Source organism: Bombina bombina, chromosome 2 (assembly GCF_027579735.1).
Source record: "Bombina bombina isolate aBomBom1 chromosome 2, aBomBom1.pri, whole genome shotgun sequence".
Lineage (NCBI taxonomy): Eukaryota > Metazoa > Chordata > Amphibia > Anura > Bombinatoridae > Bombina > Bombina bombina.
In genome coordinates, this window is record NC_069500.1 from 742717384 (window position 1) to 742729803 (window position 12420).

The following is a 12420-nucleotide window of genomic DNA, read 5'->3' on the forward strand; positions in this document are numbered from 1 at the left end:
TATTTCTTATTTGAAACAACCTTACAAAGGAATCCAGGTTTAGTAGCTCAGAAACTCTTCGAGCAGAAGAGATAGCTACTAAAAACAGAACTTTCCAAGATAGAAGTTTAATATCTATGGAATGCATGGGTTCAAACAGAAACCCTTGAAGAACATTTAGAACTAAATTCAAACCCTATGGCGGAGAAAAAGGTTTAAACACAGGCTTAATTCTAACCAAAGCCTGACAAAACTACTGAACGTCTGGGAAATCTGCCAGACGCTTGTGTAGTAAGATTGACAAAGCAGAAATCTGTCCCTTTAAGGAACTAGCGGATAACCCCTTCTCCAATCCTTCTTGGAGAAAGGACAAAATCCTAGGAATCCTGATCTTACTCCATGAGTAGCCTTTGGATTCGCACCAATAAAGATATTTATGCCATATCTTATGATACATTTTCCTAGTGACAGGCTTTCGAGCCTGAATCAAGGTATCAATGACCAACTCAGAGAATCCCCGCTTAGATAAAATCAAGCGTTCAATCTCCAGGCAGTCATCCACAGAGAAACTAGATTTGGATTTGGAACGGACCCTGAATCAGAAGGTCCTGTCTCAGTGGCAGTTTCCACAGTGGCAGAGATGACATTTCCACCAGGTCTGCATACCAAGTCCTGCGTGGCTACGCAGGAGCTATCAAGATTACCGAAGCCCTCTCCTGTTTGATTCTGGCAATCAGACGAGGTAGGAGAGGAAAAGGAGGAAACACATAAGCCAGGTTGAACTACCACAGTACTGCTAGAGCATCTATCAGTACTGCTTGAGGATTCCTTGATCTGGACCCGTAACAAGGAAGTTTGGCATTCTGACAAGATGCCATCAGATCCAATTCTGGTGTGCCCCATTGATGAATCAATCGTGGCAAACACCTCCGGATGGAACTCCCACTCCCCAGGATGAAAAGTCTGACGACTTAGAAAATCCGCTTCCCAGTTCTCCACTCCTGGTATACATATTGCTGATAGATGGCAACAGTGAGTCTCTGCCCTTCAAATTATTTTGGAAACGCTATCATCGCTAGAGAACTCTTTGTTCCCCACTTGATGATTGATATATGCTACAGTCATGATAATTGTCCGATTGGAATCTTATGAAATTGGCGCAAAGCCAGCTGAGGTCACGCCTGAAGCGCGTTTGAATATCGTTTCTCAGTTCTAGAATATTATTGAAAGTAGGGCCTCCTGCTGAGTCCTACACACCTGAGCCTTCAGGGAATTCCAGACTGTGCCCCAGACCAAGAGGCTGGCGTCCGTCATCACTATGACCCATGCTGGCCTTCGAAGCACATTCCCTGGAACAGATGATCCTGGTGACAACCACCAAAAAGAGAGTCTCTGGTCTCTAGATCCAGATTTATCCACAGAGATAAATCCGCATAATCCCCATTCCACTGTCTGAGCATGCACAGGTTGCAGTGGTCTGAGATGCAAAGCGAGCAAAAGGAAACTATGCCATTGCCGCTACCATTAGTCCAATTACCTCCATACACTGAGCCACTGTCGGCCAAGGAATGGAATGAAGTGCTCGGCAAGTGGTTAAGATCTTTGATTTTCTGACCTCCGTCAGAAAATATTTCATGTCTACTGAGTCTAGTCAGAGTTCCTAGGAATGTAACTCTTGTTAGAGGAACAAGTGAACTCTTTTTTATGTTCACCTTCCACCTGTGAGGATCTTAGAAAAGCCACCAACGATGTCCATGTGAGATTTGGCAAGTGGTAAGTTGAACGCCTGAATCAATGATATCATCCAGATAGGGCGGCCACTGCTATTCCCCGGCGGCCTTAGAACAACCAGAAGGGACCTTAGCAACCTTTGTGAAAATTCTGGGGAGCTGTGGCCAACCCGAAAGGAAGGGCCAACAAACTGGTAATGTTTGTCCAGGAAGGAGAACCTGAGAACTGGTGATGGATCTTTGTGGATAGGAATGTGAAGATACGCATCCTTCAAATCCACGGTAGCATATATTGACCCTCCTGGATCATTGATAAAATTGTCTGAATGGTCTCCATCTTGAAGGATGGGGACTCTGAGAAATGTGTTTAGAGTCTTGAGATCTAAAATCGGTCTGAAAGTTCCCTCTTTTTGGGGAACCACGAACAGATTGGAGGTAAAACCCCTGTCCCTGCTCTACTTTTGTAACTGGCAGATTACTCCCATGGTATATAGGTCTTCTACACAGCATAAGAACGCCTCTCTTTTTTGTCTGGTTTACAGACAAACGAGAAAAGATGAAATCTCCCCCTTGGAAGAGATCTTTTAATTCTAGACGATACCCCTTGGATCATGATTTCTAATGCCCAGGAATCTGAACATCTCTTGCCCAGCCTGAGCGGAAGAGAGAAAGTCTGCCCCTACTAGATCCGGTCTCGGATCGGGGGCCTGCCCCTTCATGCTGTCTTGGTAGAAGCAGCGGGGCTTCTTGGTCTGTTTACCTTTATTCAGGTCTGGTTAGGTCTCAAGACTGACCTTGTATTGATCAAAATTCCCCTCCTGCTTTGTGGCAGAGGAGGAGAAGCAGAGGGTCCACCTTTAAAGTTTCGAAAGTGAACGAAAATTATTTTGTTTGGCCCTCATTTTATTTCGTCTTGGTCCTGAGGAAGGGCATGGCCTTTACCTCCAGTAATGTCGGAAATGATCTCCTTCAGTTCAGGCCCGAATAGGGGTCTTACCTTTGAAAGGAATAGCTAACAGCTTAGATTTTCATGACACATCCGCAGACCAGGACTTAAGCCATAACACTCTACACACTAAAAATGCAAAGCCTGCATTCTTTGCCGCAAATTTAGCCATTGAAAAGTGGCATCTGTAATAAAAGAATTTGCTAGCTTGAGAGCCTTAAATTCTATCCAAAATATCATCTAATGGGTCTCAACCTTAAGAGACTCCTCTAGAGCCACAAACCAAAAAGCGGCTGCAGTAGTTACAGGAACAATGCACGCTATAAGGTTGTAGAAGAAAACCCTGATGAATATACAATTTCTTTAGAAGACCCTCTAATTTTTATCCATAGGATCTTTGAAAGCACAACTGTCCTCAATAGGTATAGTTGTACGCTTAGCCAGGGTGAAATAGCTCCCTCCACCTTAGGGCCCGTCTGCCACGAATCCCGTATGGTGTCAGATATGGGAAACATTTTCTTAAAAGTAGGAGAGGGAGAGACGGAATGACTGGTCTATCCCATTAGTAACAATGTCCAAAATCCTCTTAGGGACTGGAAAAACATTAGTGTAAGCAGGAACCCTCTAAATATCTATCCATTTACACAATTTCTCTGGAGGTATTACAACAGGGTCACACATCATCCAGAGTCACGAAAAGCCTCCCTGAGTAACAAGCGGAGGTGTTCAAGCTTAAACTTAAAGGCCGTCATATCTGAGTCTGTTTGAGGGAACATCTTTCCTGAATCAGAAAGCTCTCCCTCAGACAGAAATTCCCCCACCCCCCAAAACAGAACACTGAGAGGGTACATCTGAGATGGCCAATAAAGCATCAGAGGGCTCAGCATTTACTCTAATACCGGACCTACTGCACTTACCCTGCAAACCAGGCAGTTTAGATAATACATCTGTAAGGGTAGTAGACATGACTGCGGCCATATCTTGCAGGGTGAAAGAATTAGACACACTAGAAGTACTTGGCGTTTGCTTGGGTGGGCGTTAAAGGTTGTGACACTTGGGGAGAAGTGGATGGCATAACCTGATTCTCTTCTGACTGAGAATCATCCTGAGACATACTTTTATCAGCTAAAATATGTTCTTTGCAATGTAAGGCCCTTTCAGTACATAGGGGACACATTTTAAGTGGGGGGTGCCACAATGGCTTCTAAACACATGGAACATTGACTTTCCTCAATGTCAGACATGTTAAAACAGGCTAGTAATGACCACAAACAGACTTGAAACACTTTATTTTGTGAAAAAATAACAATCTGAAAAATGGTACTGCGCCTTTAATAGAAAAAAAGCATACCATTTTTCCAAAACTGCTTTAAAACGATAAAATGATCACAATTTTATGATAAATGCATCCCAACTTGTCAGCTACGTTTGCCCCACAAGGAAAGGAACACTTAACCCTTAAGTCCAAAAAACGTTATGCTACAAAAACATTAATTCAAACAAAAACACCCCCTGCACCTCGCCACAGCCCTGCTGAGGCGCCTACCTGCCCTCAGGGTCTGTAAAATTGTATTAACCCTTTGATTAGGCCCAAACTGTCTCTGAAAGGCCCACAGGAGTTGGAGCTTGCTGCTTGTCTTGGAAAAACAACTGCGCAACTGAGGCGCGAAAATAGGCCCCGCCCTTCTCACTCGATTTCTCACAGCCTAAAATAACCGCACCAGAGCAGTCTAAAACCTGGCCATGTGGGTTCATATACCCATTAAGTGAAGCCATGTGTACCCTCCTTCTTAAATAAAGTAAAAATGCTTGCCATAAAAAACGTTATCTGTAACTCCCAACATAGAAACGTTTGCCCACAAACATCATATCATCCGTGTCAACCATTTTTTTTTTAATAGCCCAATATACAGGTCCAGTAATACCCCTCTTTATACATTAGGATTACTGCTTACCCTTTCCCTCATGGGGATACTGTCAGCCAATTCTGAAATAACACAGTCTCTCCAGAAAAAAATGACTGAACATAACTCAATGCTTGTAGCATGAAAAACGTTCCTCACACTGAAGTTTCTTAAGTACTCCTCAGCCATTCTGTGGGAACCACTCTGGATCTTAGTAACAACTGCTAAGATCATCAGTCTCCAGGCAGAAGTCTTCATCCATCTGCTGCTTGGGTGAAAATAGCACTCACCGGTACCATTTAAAATAAAAAAGTCTTGCTTGAAGAAAATAAAAACTAACATTTTATCACCTCTTTCACTTTACCCTTCCTATTACTTAGAGTAGGCAAAGAGAATGACTGGGGGGTGGAGTCAAGGGAGGAGCTATATAGACAGCTCTGCTGTGGTGCTCTTTGCCACTTCCTGTTAGCAGGAGGATAATATCCCACAAGTAAAGGATGAATCCATGGACTCGTCGTATCTTATAGAAGAAATAACTACTATTTAGTGTTAGAGATTGTATGACATTGATTAGTAGTGGTTCTTTACTGCCAGTAATTAGCCAAACCCTGCCACTGTAACACTTGTACCTATGTAATAGGTACCAGGGTTTTAGCCTAATATCACTAAAAATTATTCTGACTAGGCCTCACAAACTGCAAATATCCCTAACCATTAGTGACCTGCCCCACCAAACCACAAGCTGTCCTTAAAAGGACTGTCTACTTGAAATGTTTTATTGTTTAAAAAGATATATAATCCCTTTATTACCCATTCCCCAGTTTTGCAAAACCAATACTGTTATATTAATACACTTTTTACCTCTGTGATTACCTTGTATCTAAGCCTCTGCAGACTGCCCCCTTATCTCAGTGCTTTTGACAGACTTGCATGTTATCCAATCAGTGCTGACTCATAAATAACTCCACCGGAGTTAGCACAATGTTATCTATATGGAGCACATGACTAGCAGTGTCTTACTGTGTAATACTGTAAAATGCAAGGCTTTGAGGGCTTAAAAGTCAGCATATAAGGCCTACCTAGGTTTAGCTTTTAACAAATAGACCAAGAGAACAAAGCAAATTTGATGATAACAATAAATTGCAAAGTTTGTTTAAATTACCTGCACTGAATCAAGAAAGTTTACTTTTGACTTTACTGTCCCTTTAACTGCAATACACTTCCCCATAATTATTAAATATATCCAGTGAACCATCCCTGCTATTCTGGCCCAGCTACACTATGGAACCTTCTACATTGTAATAACTCCAAACAGCTAGGGATCCCTTAAACGAATCCCACTATTGCATGTTCCCACATGAATTCCATACTGCATTCTAGAATCTAACAATCTCTATATATAACCAATTTTATATTGTAAAACCTCTTATGGGGTAAAAAAACAACAACAAAAAAACATACAAAATCACTTTAAAGGGAATCATGACCAAGGGCCAAACAATGGAAGAGGACTGCAGGGACTTTTTTTTTGCTGGCCTAAGAATGACTGAAGGATAGAAAACCTTTAAAGGGACATACAAACCCATATTTTTTCTTTAATGATTCAAATATAACATACAATTTTAAACAACTTTACAATTTACTTCTATGTATCAAATTTTCTTTGTTTCTTGTTATCCTTTTATGAAATAGCAAGAAGGTAAATTCAGGATTGTGTACGTGACTGCAGCACTATATGGCAGCAGTTTTGCAATAATGTTATACATTAGCAAGAGCACTAGATGCCAGCGCTATTTCCTGTCATGTAGTGCTCCAGGACATGTGCACACTACCTATCTAGATAACTCTTCAACAAAAAATAAAATTAAAATGAAGGAGATTCAAAATTAACTGTTGACAATTCTGGTTTAATTTTCCGACAGAAAGGCTTTAATAACTGTTATTAAGTTTGATTAGATTCCATTTTTCTGATAAAACTGGGATATTTTTAAAAAAAATATATAAAATTCTTGCCAGAACATTAATTTTTACTAAACTGATTTTCCCAATAGTAAGACGTTGGCCAACTAATAATATCTGCAAAAAAATGTTTCCAATGTCTTTGAGAAATTAATTTGATACCATTCCCTTTGCCCCAGGAGAAAAATTAATGCCTAAATATCAAACATTTTCCAGATGTTTTAAAGGATATTGCACTAAGGATTTTTTTTTTTTAATAAACCATATTATCTTTGTTTTATTAGAATTATTCTGAATTAAATGCCACAAATTGTGATATGAGTTTGGTAAAAGTAGGTATATTTCTTTGGGAATTGCAGATCATCTGCCTATAAAGGCGGTCTTCATCTTCTCTTTACCTATTTTAATTGCCCTCTAATTCCTTTCTGATCCAAATTGTCAACAGCTCTAATCACAATATCAAATAAGAAGGGAGACACCAGGCAGCCTAGTCTTGTACCCCTCCTCAATTTAAAATAGTCTGGATGAGTATTATTAACAGTCAGAGCTGAGAGTGAATTGTATATATAAGAAATAAATTAATTACATTCAGGATGCCTCCCCTATACCACACAAATTTAGTATGTAAGAGTATGTAAAAAATATGGTCCAATAAATTGAATCAAATGCAGTTGGTCAGCATCAACCAATATCATTGCCAAAGCCTCTTGTTCATCACTCTTATCTAGTGCATCCATATTTGATAACAGCCCAAAAAATTCTGATATTTCTTGAAGCAGTTCTTCCATTAATAAACCCAGATTATTCTTCATGGAATTAAAACAAGGAATAATTTTTTTTTAAACCTTTAGCAATGATACCTGATAAAAAGCAGTTTAGCAATGATATTGGTCATTACACAGGCAGATCTTGTGATTTTCTCAGGTTTGAGAATCAAAGATATCAAAGAGGCAGAGAAAATCATCAGCCATCTCTCTTTATCTAAGGAGAAATAAATGTAATTTTTCTAAAATGGAGTATAATATTCTAGTAAAATCCTTCTACCATTCTAGCGGTAATCTATCTGTCCAGGCAATTTTGTATGTAAGGAGCCTGGTGCTTATCATTGCTTTTGTTGGGATATTGGGAAATTTAACTGATCTCTTTGTGATTGATCATATTTAGGTAGCGAGATTTTAATCTAAAATCTTGTCTGGTTCACCCTATCTACGTGTATATATTTCTATAAGAAACTGTAAATCCATCTAATATATAATCTGAGTTTTTAATATATTATACCTCCTACTACTATTTGGTCTATATTGCTCTTTCTTTTTTTGTGATTTAATTAAGTTGGCCAGAATTTTCCTGATTTAGAACCATATCTATACAATCTGCTTCTACATTTAAGATCTTCCTCTGCAGCTCTATGCATTAAGAAAGTATCTCTTTCTAATTTAATTTGTATGTATATATATCCCAATTCACTTTTGAAGGGCTTATAATATATTATGGGCTAGATTACAGGAGTGTACTCTAATTTATCGTGCCCGCAAATGGCAAATTTCCCATTTGTGAGCATGCAATAAATAACCAGATCTCTGGTCAGATCTCTGGTTAATTTTATAAATGTACACAAAATGCCCCAAAAAAACAAGTGTCGATATTGTTTTTTTTTTTCAAATTCTTTTTATTATTTGGGTTCACAGGAGAAAATAAAACATTACAATTATGCAATAGACATCATGAACAAAAAAAAAAAAAATGGCTCGCACAGGAGTCACACATTACATATAAGGAGATATCAAAAGTTGCAAGTCTTTAAGATGTGTAGCCCTTTCACATAGAGGTCGGGTTCCATTGATGGGTTAGAATGCAAAAAGAAAGTCCATGTGAAAATCCCAAATTCCACTTTACATTTTCACATTTTCCAAATACAAATTAACTTAAACCTTACAACATTATCTAACAACTAACTAGCTAACTAAGTCCAGCAACAAAGCGGAGAAGAGAGAAAAAAAAAAGAAAAAAAAAAAAGGAGGGGATCTCGTCTAGTTCTCAATTAACACTTCCTCCCAACATAAGACTGTGTGGCTCTTTTGTGTTCAAAGTTTAGAGCACCACCCAATCTCCCCTAAGGGACATCTCCAGGAATATCTCATGTTGTGAGAATGGTGCGTAGGATGTGGCATTGTAGAGGGGGAGTGAGAAGCTCCTATAAGACACTGCCACTTCTTAAGGAATAATTTAAGTCTACGCATTATGTCTAGTTTGGTATCAAGTTGTTCTATAAAAAGTTGTTGTAAATAACCTTGTTTGAATTGAGATAACAAGGGGAGGAGCTGCTGGTGATCCAGAGGGGCCAGAATACACTGACGAGCCAAAATGATGCAAAGGGATAAGGGAAGAGTGCGTGATGCTTACTTACTCCCATCCCACACAAACAAGAGAACCGCCTTCAAATCAAAGACTATGTCAAAATGTAGGTGTAATTTTGATCCAGATACTGTACTTGGCCCCAGAAGCGTTTGACAAGTGGGCATGTCCGAAAAAATAATGAACAATTGTAGGTTTGGACAAACTGCATTTGATACATGGAAAAGTAGAGGGACAGCAGGGACTTTTTTTGCTGGCCTAGAATGACTGAAGATAGAAAACCTTTAAAGGGGACATACAAACCATATTTTTTCTTTAATGATTCAAATATAACATACTATTTTTAAACAACTTTACAATTTACTTCTATTATCAAATTTTCTTTTGGTTTTCTTGTTATCCTTTTATGAAAAGCAAGAAGGTAAATTCAGGATTGTGTACGTGACTGCAGCACTATATGGCAGCAGTTTTGCAATAATGTTATACATTAGCAAGAGCACTAGATGCCAGGCGCTATTTCCTGTCATGTAGTGCTCCAGACATGTGCACACTACCTATCTAGATAACTCTTCAACAAAAATAAAATTAAAAATGAAGGGAGATTCAAATTAACTTTTGACAATTCTGGGTTTTAATTTTCCCGACAGAAAGGCTTTAATAACTTTATTAAGTTTGATTAGATTCCATTTTTCTGATAAAACTGGGATATTTTTAAAAAATATATAAAATTCTTGGCAGAACATTAATTTTTACTAAACTGATTTTCCCAATAGTAAGACGTTGCCAACTATTAATATCTGCAAAAAAATGTTCCAATGTCTTTGAGAAATTAATTTGATACCATTCCCTTTGCCCCAGAGAAAAATTAATGCCTAAATATCAAACATTTTCCAGATGTTTTAAAGGATATTGCACTAAGGATTTTTTTTTTAATAAACCATATTATCTTTGTTTTATTAGAATTATTCTGAATTAAATGCCACAAATTGTGATATGAGTTGGTAAAAGTAGGTATATTTCTTTGGGAATTGCAGATCATCTGCCTATAAAGCGGTCTTCATCTTCTCTTTACCTATTTTAATGCCCTCTAATTCCTTTCTGATCCAAATTGTCAACAGCTCTATCACAATATCAAATAAGAAGGGAGACAACAGGCAGCCTAGTCTTGTACCCCTCCTCAATTTAAAATAGTCTGGATGAGTATTATTAACAGTCAGAACTGAGAGTGAATTGTTATATAATAAATAAATTAATTACATTCAGGATGCCTCCCCTATACCACAAATTTAGTATGTAAGAGTATGTAAAAATATGGTCCCAATAAATTGAATCAAATGCTTTGTCAGCATCAACCAATATCATTGCCAAAGCCTCTTGTTCATCACTCTTATCTAGTGCTTCCATATTTGATAACAGCCAAAAAATTCTGATATTTCTTGAAGCAGTTCTTCCATTAATAAACCCAGATTAATCTTCATGAATTAAACAAGGAATAATTTTTTTAAACCTTTTAGCAATGATACCTGTAAAAATCAGTTTAGCAATGATATTGGTCATTACACAGGCAGATCTTGTGGATTTTTCTCAGGTTTGAGAATCAAAGATATCAAAGAGGCAGAGAAATCATCAGCCATCTTCTCTTTATCTAAGGAGAAATAAATGTAATTTTTCTAAAATTGGAGTTATATATTCTAGTAAAATCTTCTACCATTCTAGCGGTAATCTATCTGGTCCAGCAATTTTGTATGTAAGGAGCCTGTGCTTATCATTTCTTTGTTGGGATATTGGGAAATTTAACTGATCTCTTTGTGATTGATCATATTTAGGTAGCGAGATTTTAATCTAAAATCTTGTCTGGTTCACCTATCTACGTGTATATATTTCTATAAGAAACTGTAAATCCATCTAATATTTAATCTGAGTTTTTAATATATTTACCTCCTACTACTATTTGGTCTATATTGCTCTTTCTTTTTTGTGATTTAATTAAGTTGGCCAGGAATTTTCCTGATTTAGAACCATATCTATACAATCTGCTTCTACATTTAAGATCTTCCTCTGCAGCTCTATGCATTAAGAAAGTATCTCTTTCTAATTTAATTTGTATGTATATATATCCCAATTCACTTTTGAAGGGCTTATAATATATTATGGGCTAGATTACAAGTGTAGCTCTAATTTATCGTGTGCCCGCAAATGGCAAATTTCCCATTTGTGAGCATGCAATAAATAACCAGATCTCTGGTCAGATCTCTGGTTAATTTTATAAATGTACACAAAATGCCCCAAAAAACAAGTGTCGTTATTGTTTTTTTTTTCAAATTCTTTTTATTATTTGGGTTCACAGGAGAAAATAAAACATTACAATTATGCATAGACATCATGAACAAAAAAAAAATGGCTCGCACAGGAGTCACACATTTACATATAAGGAGATATCAAAAGTTGCAAGTCTTTAAGAGTGTAGCCCTTTCCACATAGAGGTCGGGTTCCATTGATGGGTTAGAATGCAAAAAGAAAGTCCATGTGAAATCCCAAATACCACTTTATATTTTCACATTTTCCAAATACAAATTAACTTAAACCTTACAACATTATCTAACAACTAACTAGCTAACTAAGTCCAGCAACAAAGCGGAGAAGAGAGAAAAAAAAAAGAAAAAAAAAAAAGAGGGGATCTCGTCTAGTTCTCAATTAACACTTCCTCCCAACCATAAGACTGTGTGGCTCTTTTGTGTTCAAAGTTTAGAGCACCCCAATCTCCCCTAAGGGACATCTCCAGGAATATCTCATGTTGTGAGAATGGGCGTAGGATGTGGCATTGTAGAGGGGGAGGGAGAGCTCCTATAAGACACTGCCACTTCTTAAGGAATAATTTAAGTCTACGCTTTATGTCTAGTTTGGTATCAAGTTGTTCTATAAAAAGTTGTTTAAATAACCTTTGTTTGAATTGAGATAACAAGGGAGGACTGCTGGTGATCCAGAGGGCCAGAATACACTGACGAGCCAAAATGATGCAAAGGATAAGGATAGAGTGCGTGATGCTACTACTCCCTTCCCACACAAACAAGAGAACCGCCTTCAAATCAAAGACTATGTCAAAATGTAGTGTAATTTTGATCCAATACTGTACTTGGCCCCAGAAGCGTTTGACAAGTGGGCAGTCGAAAAAATAATGAACAATTGTAGGTTTGGACAAACTGCATTTGATACATGGAAAAGTAGAGGACTGCAGGGACTTTTTTTGCTGGCCTAGAATGACTGAAGATAGAAAACCTTTAAAGGGACATACAAACCCATATTTTTTCTTTAATGATTCAAATATAACATACAATTTTAAACAACTTTACAATTTACTTCTATTATCAAATTTTCTTTGTTTTCTTGTTATCCTTTTATGAAAAGCAAGAAGGTAAATTCAGGATTGTGTACGTGACTGCAGCACTATATGGCAGCAGTTTTGCAATAATGTTATACATTAGCAAGAGCACTAGATGCCAGCGCTATTTCCTGTCATGTAGTGCTCCAGACATGTGCACACTACCTA

General features: G+C 37.7%; 1 protein-coding gene across 1 annotated transcript in view; it reads right to left on the bottom strand.

Moving 5' to 3' along the window:
* The window catches only part of KISS1R (KISS1 receptor), a 648022-nt gene that overhangs the window by 71527 nt on the left and 564075 nt on the right, over positions 1 to 12420 (bottom strand).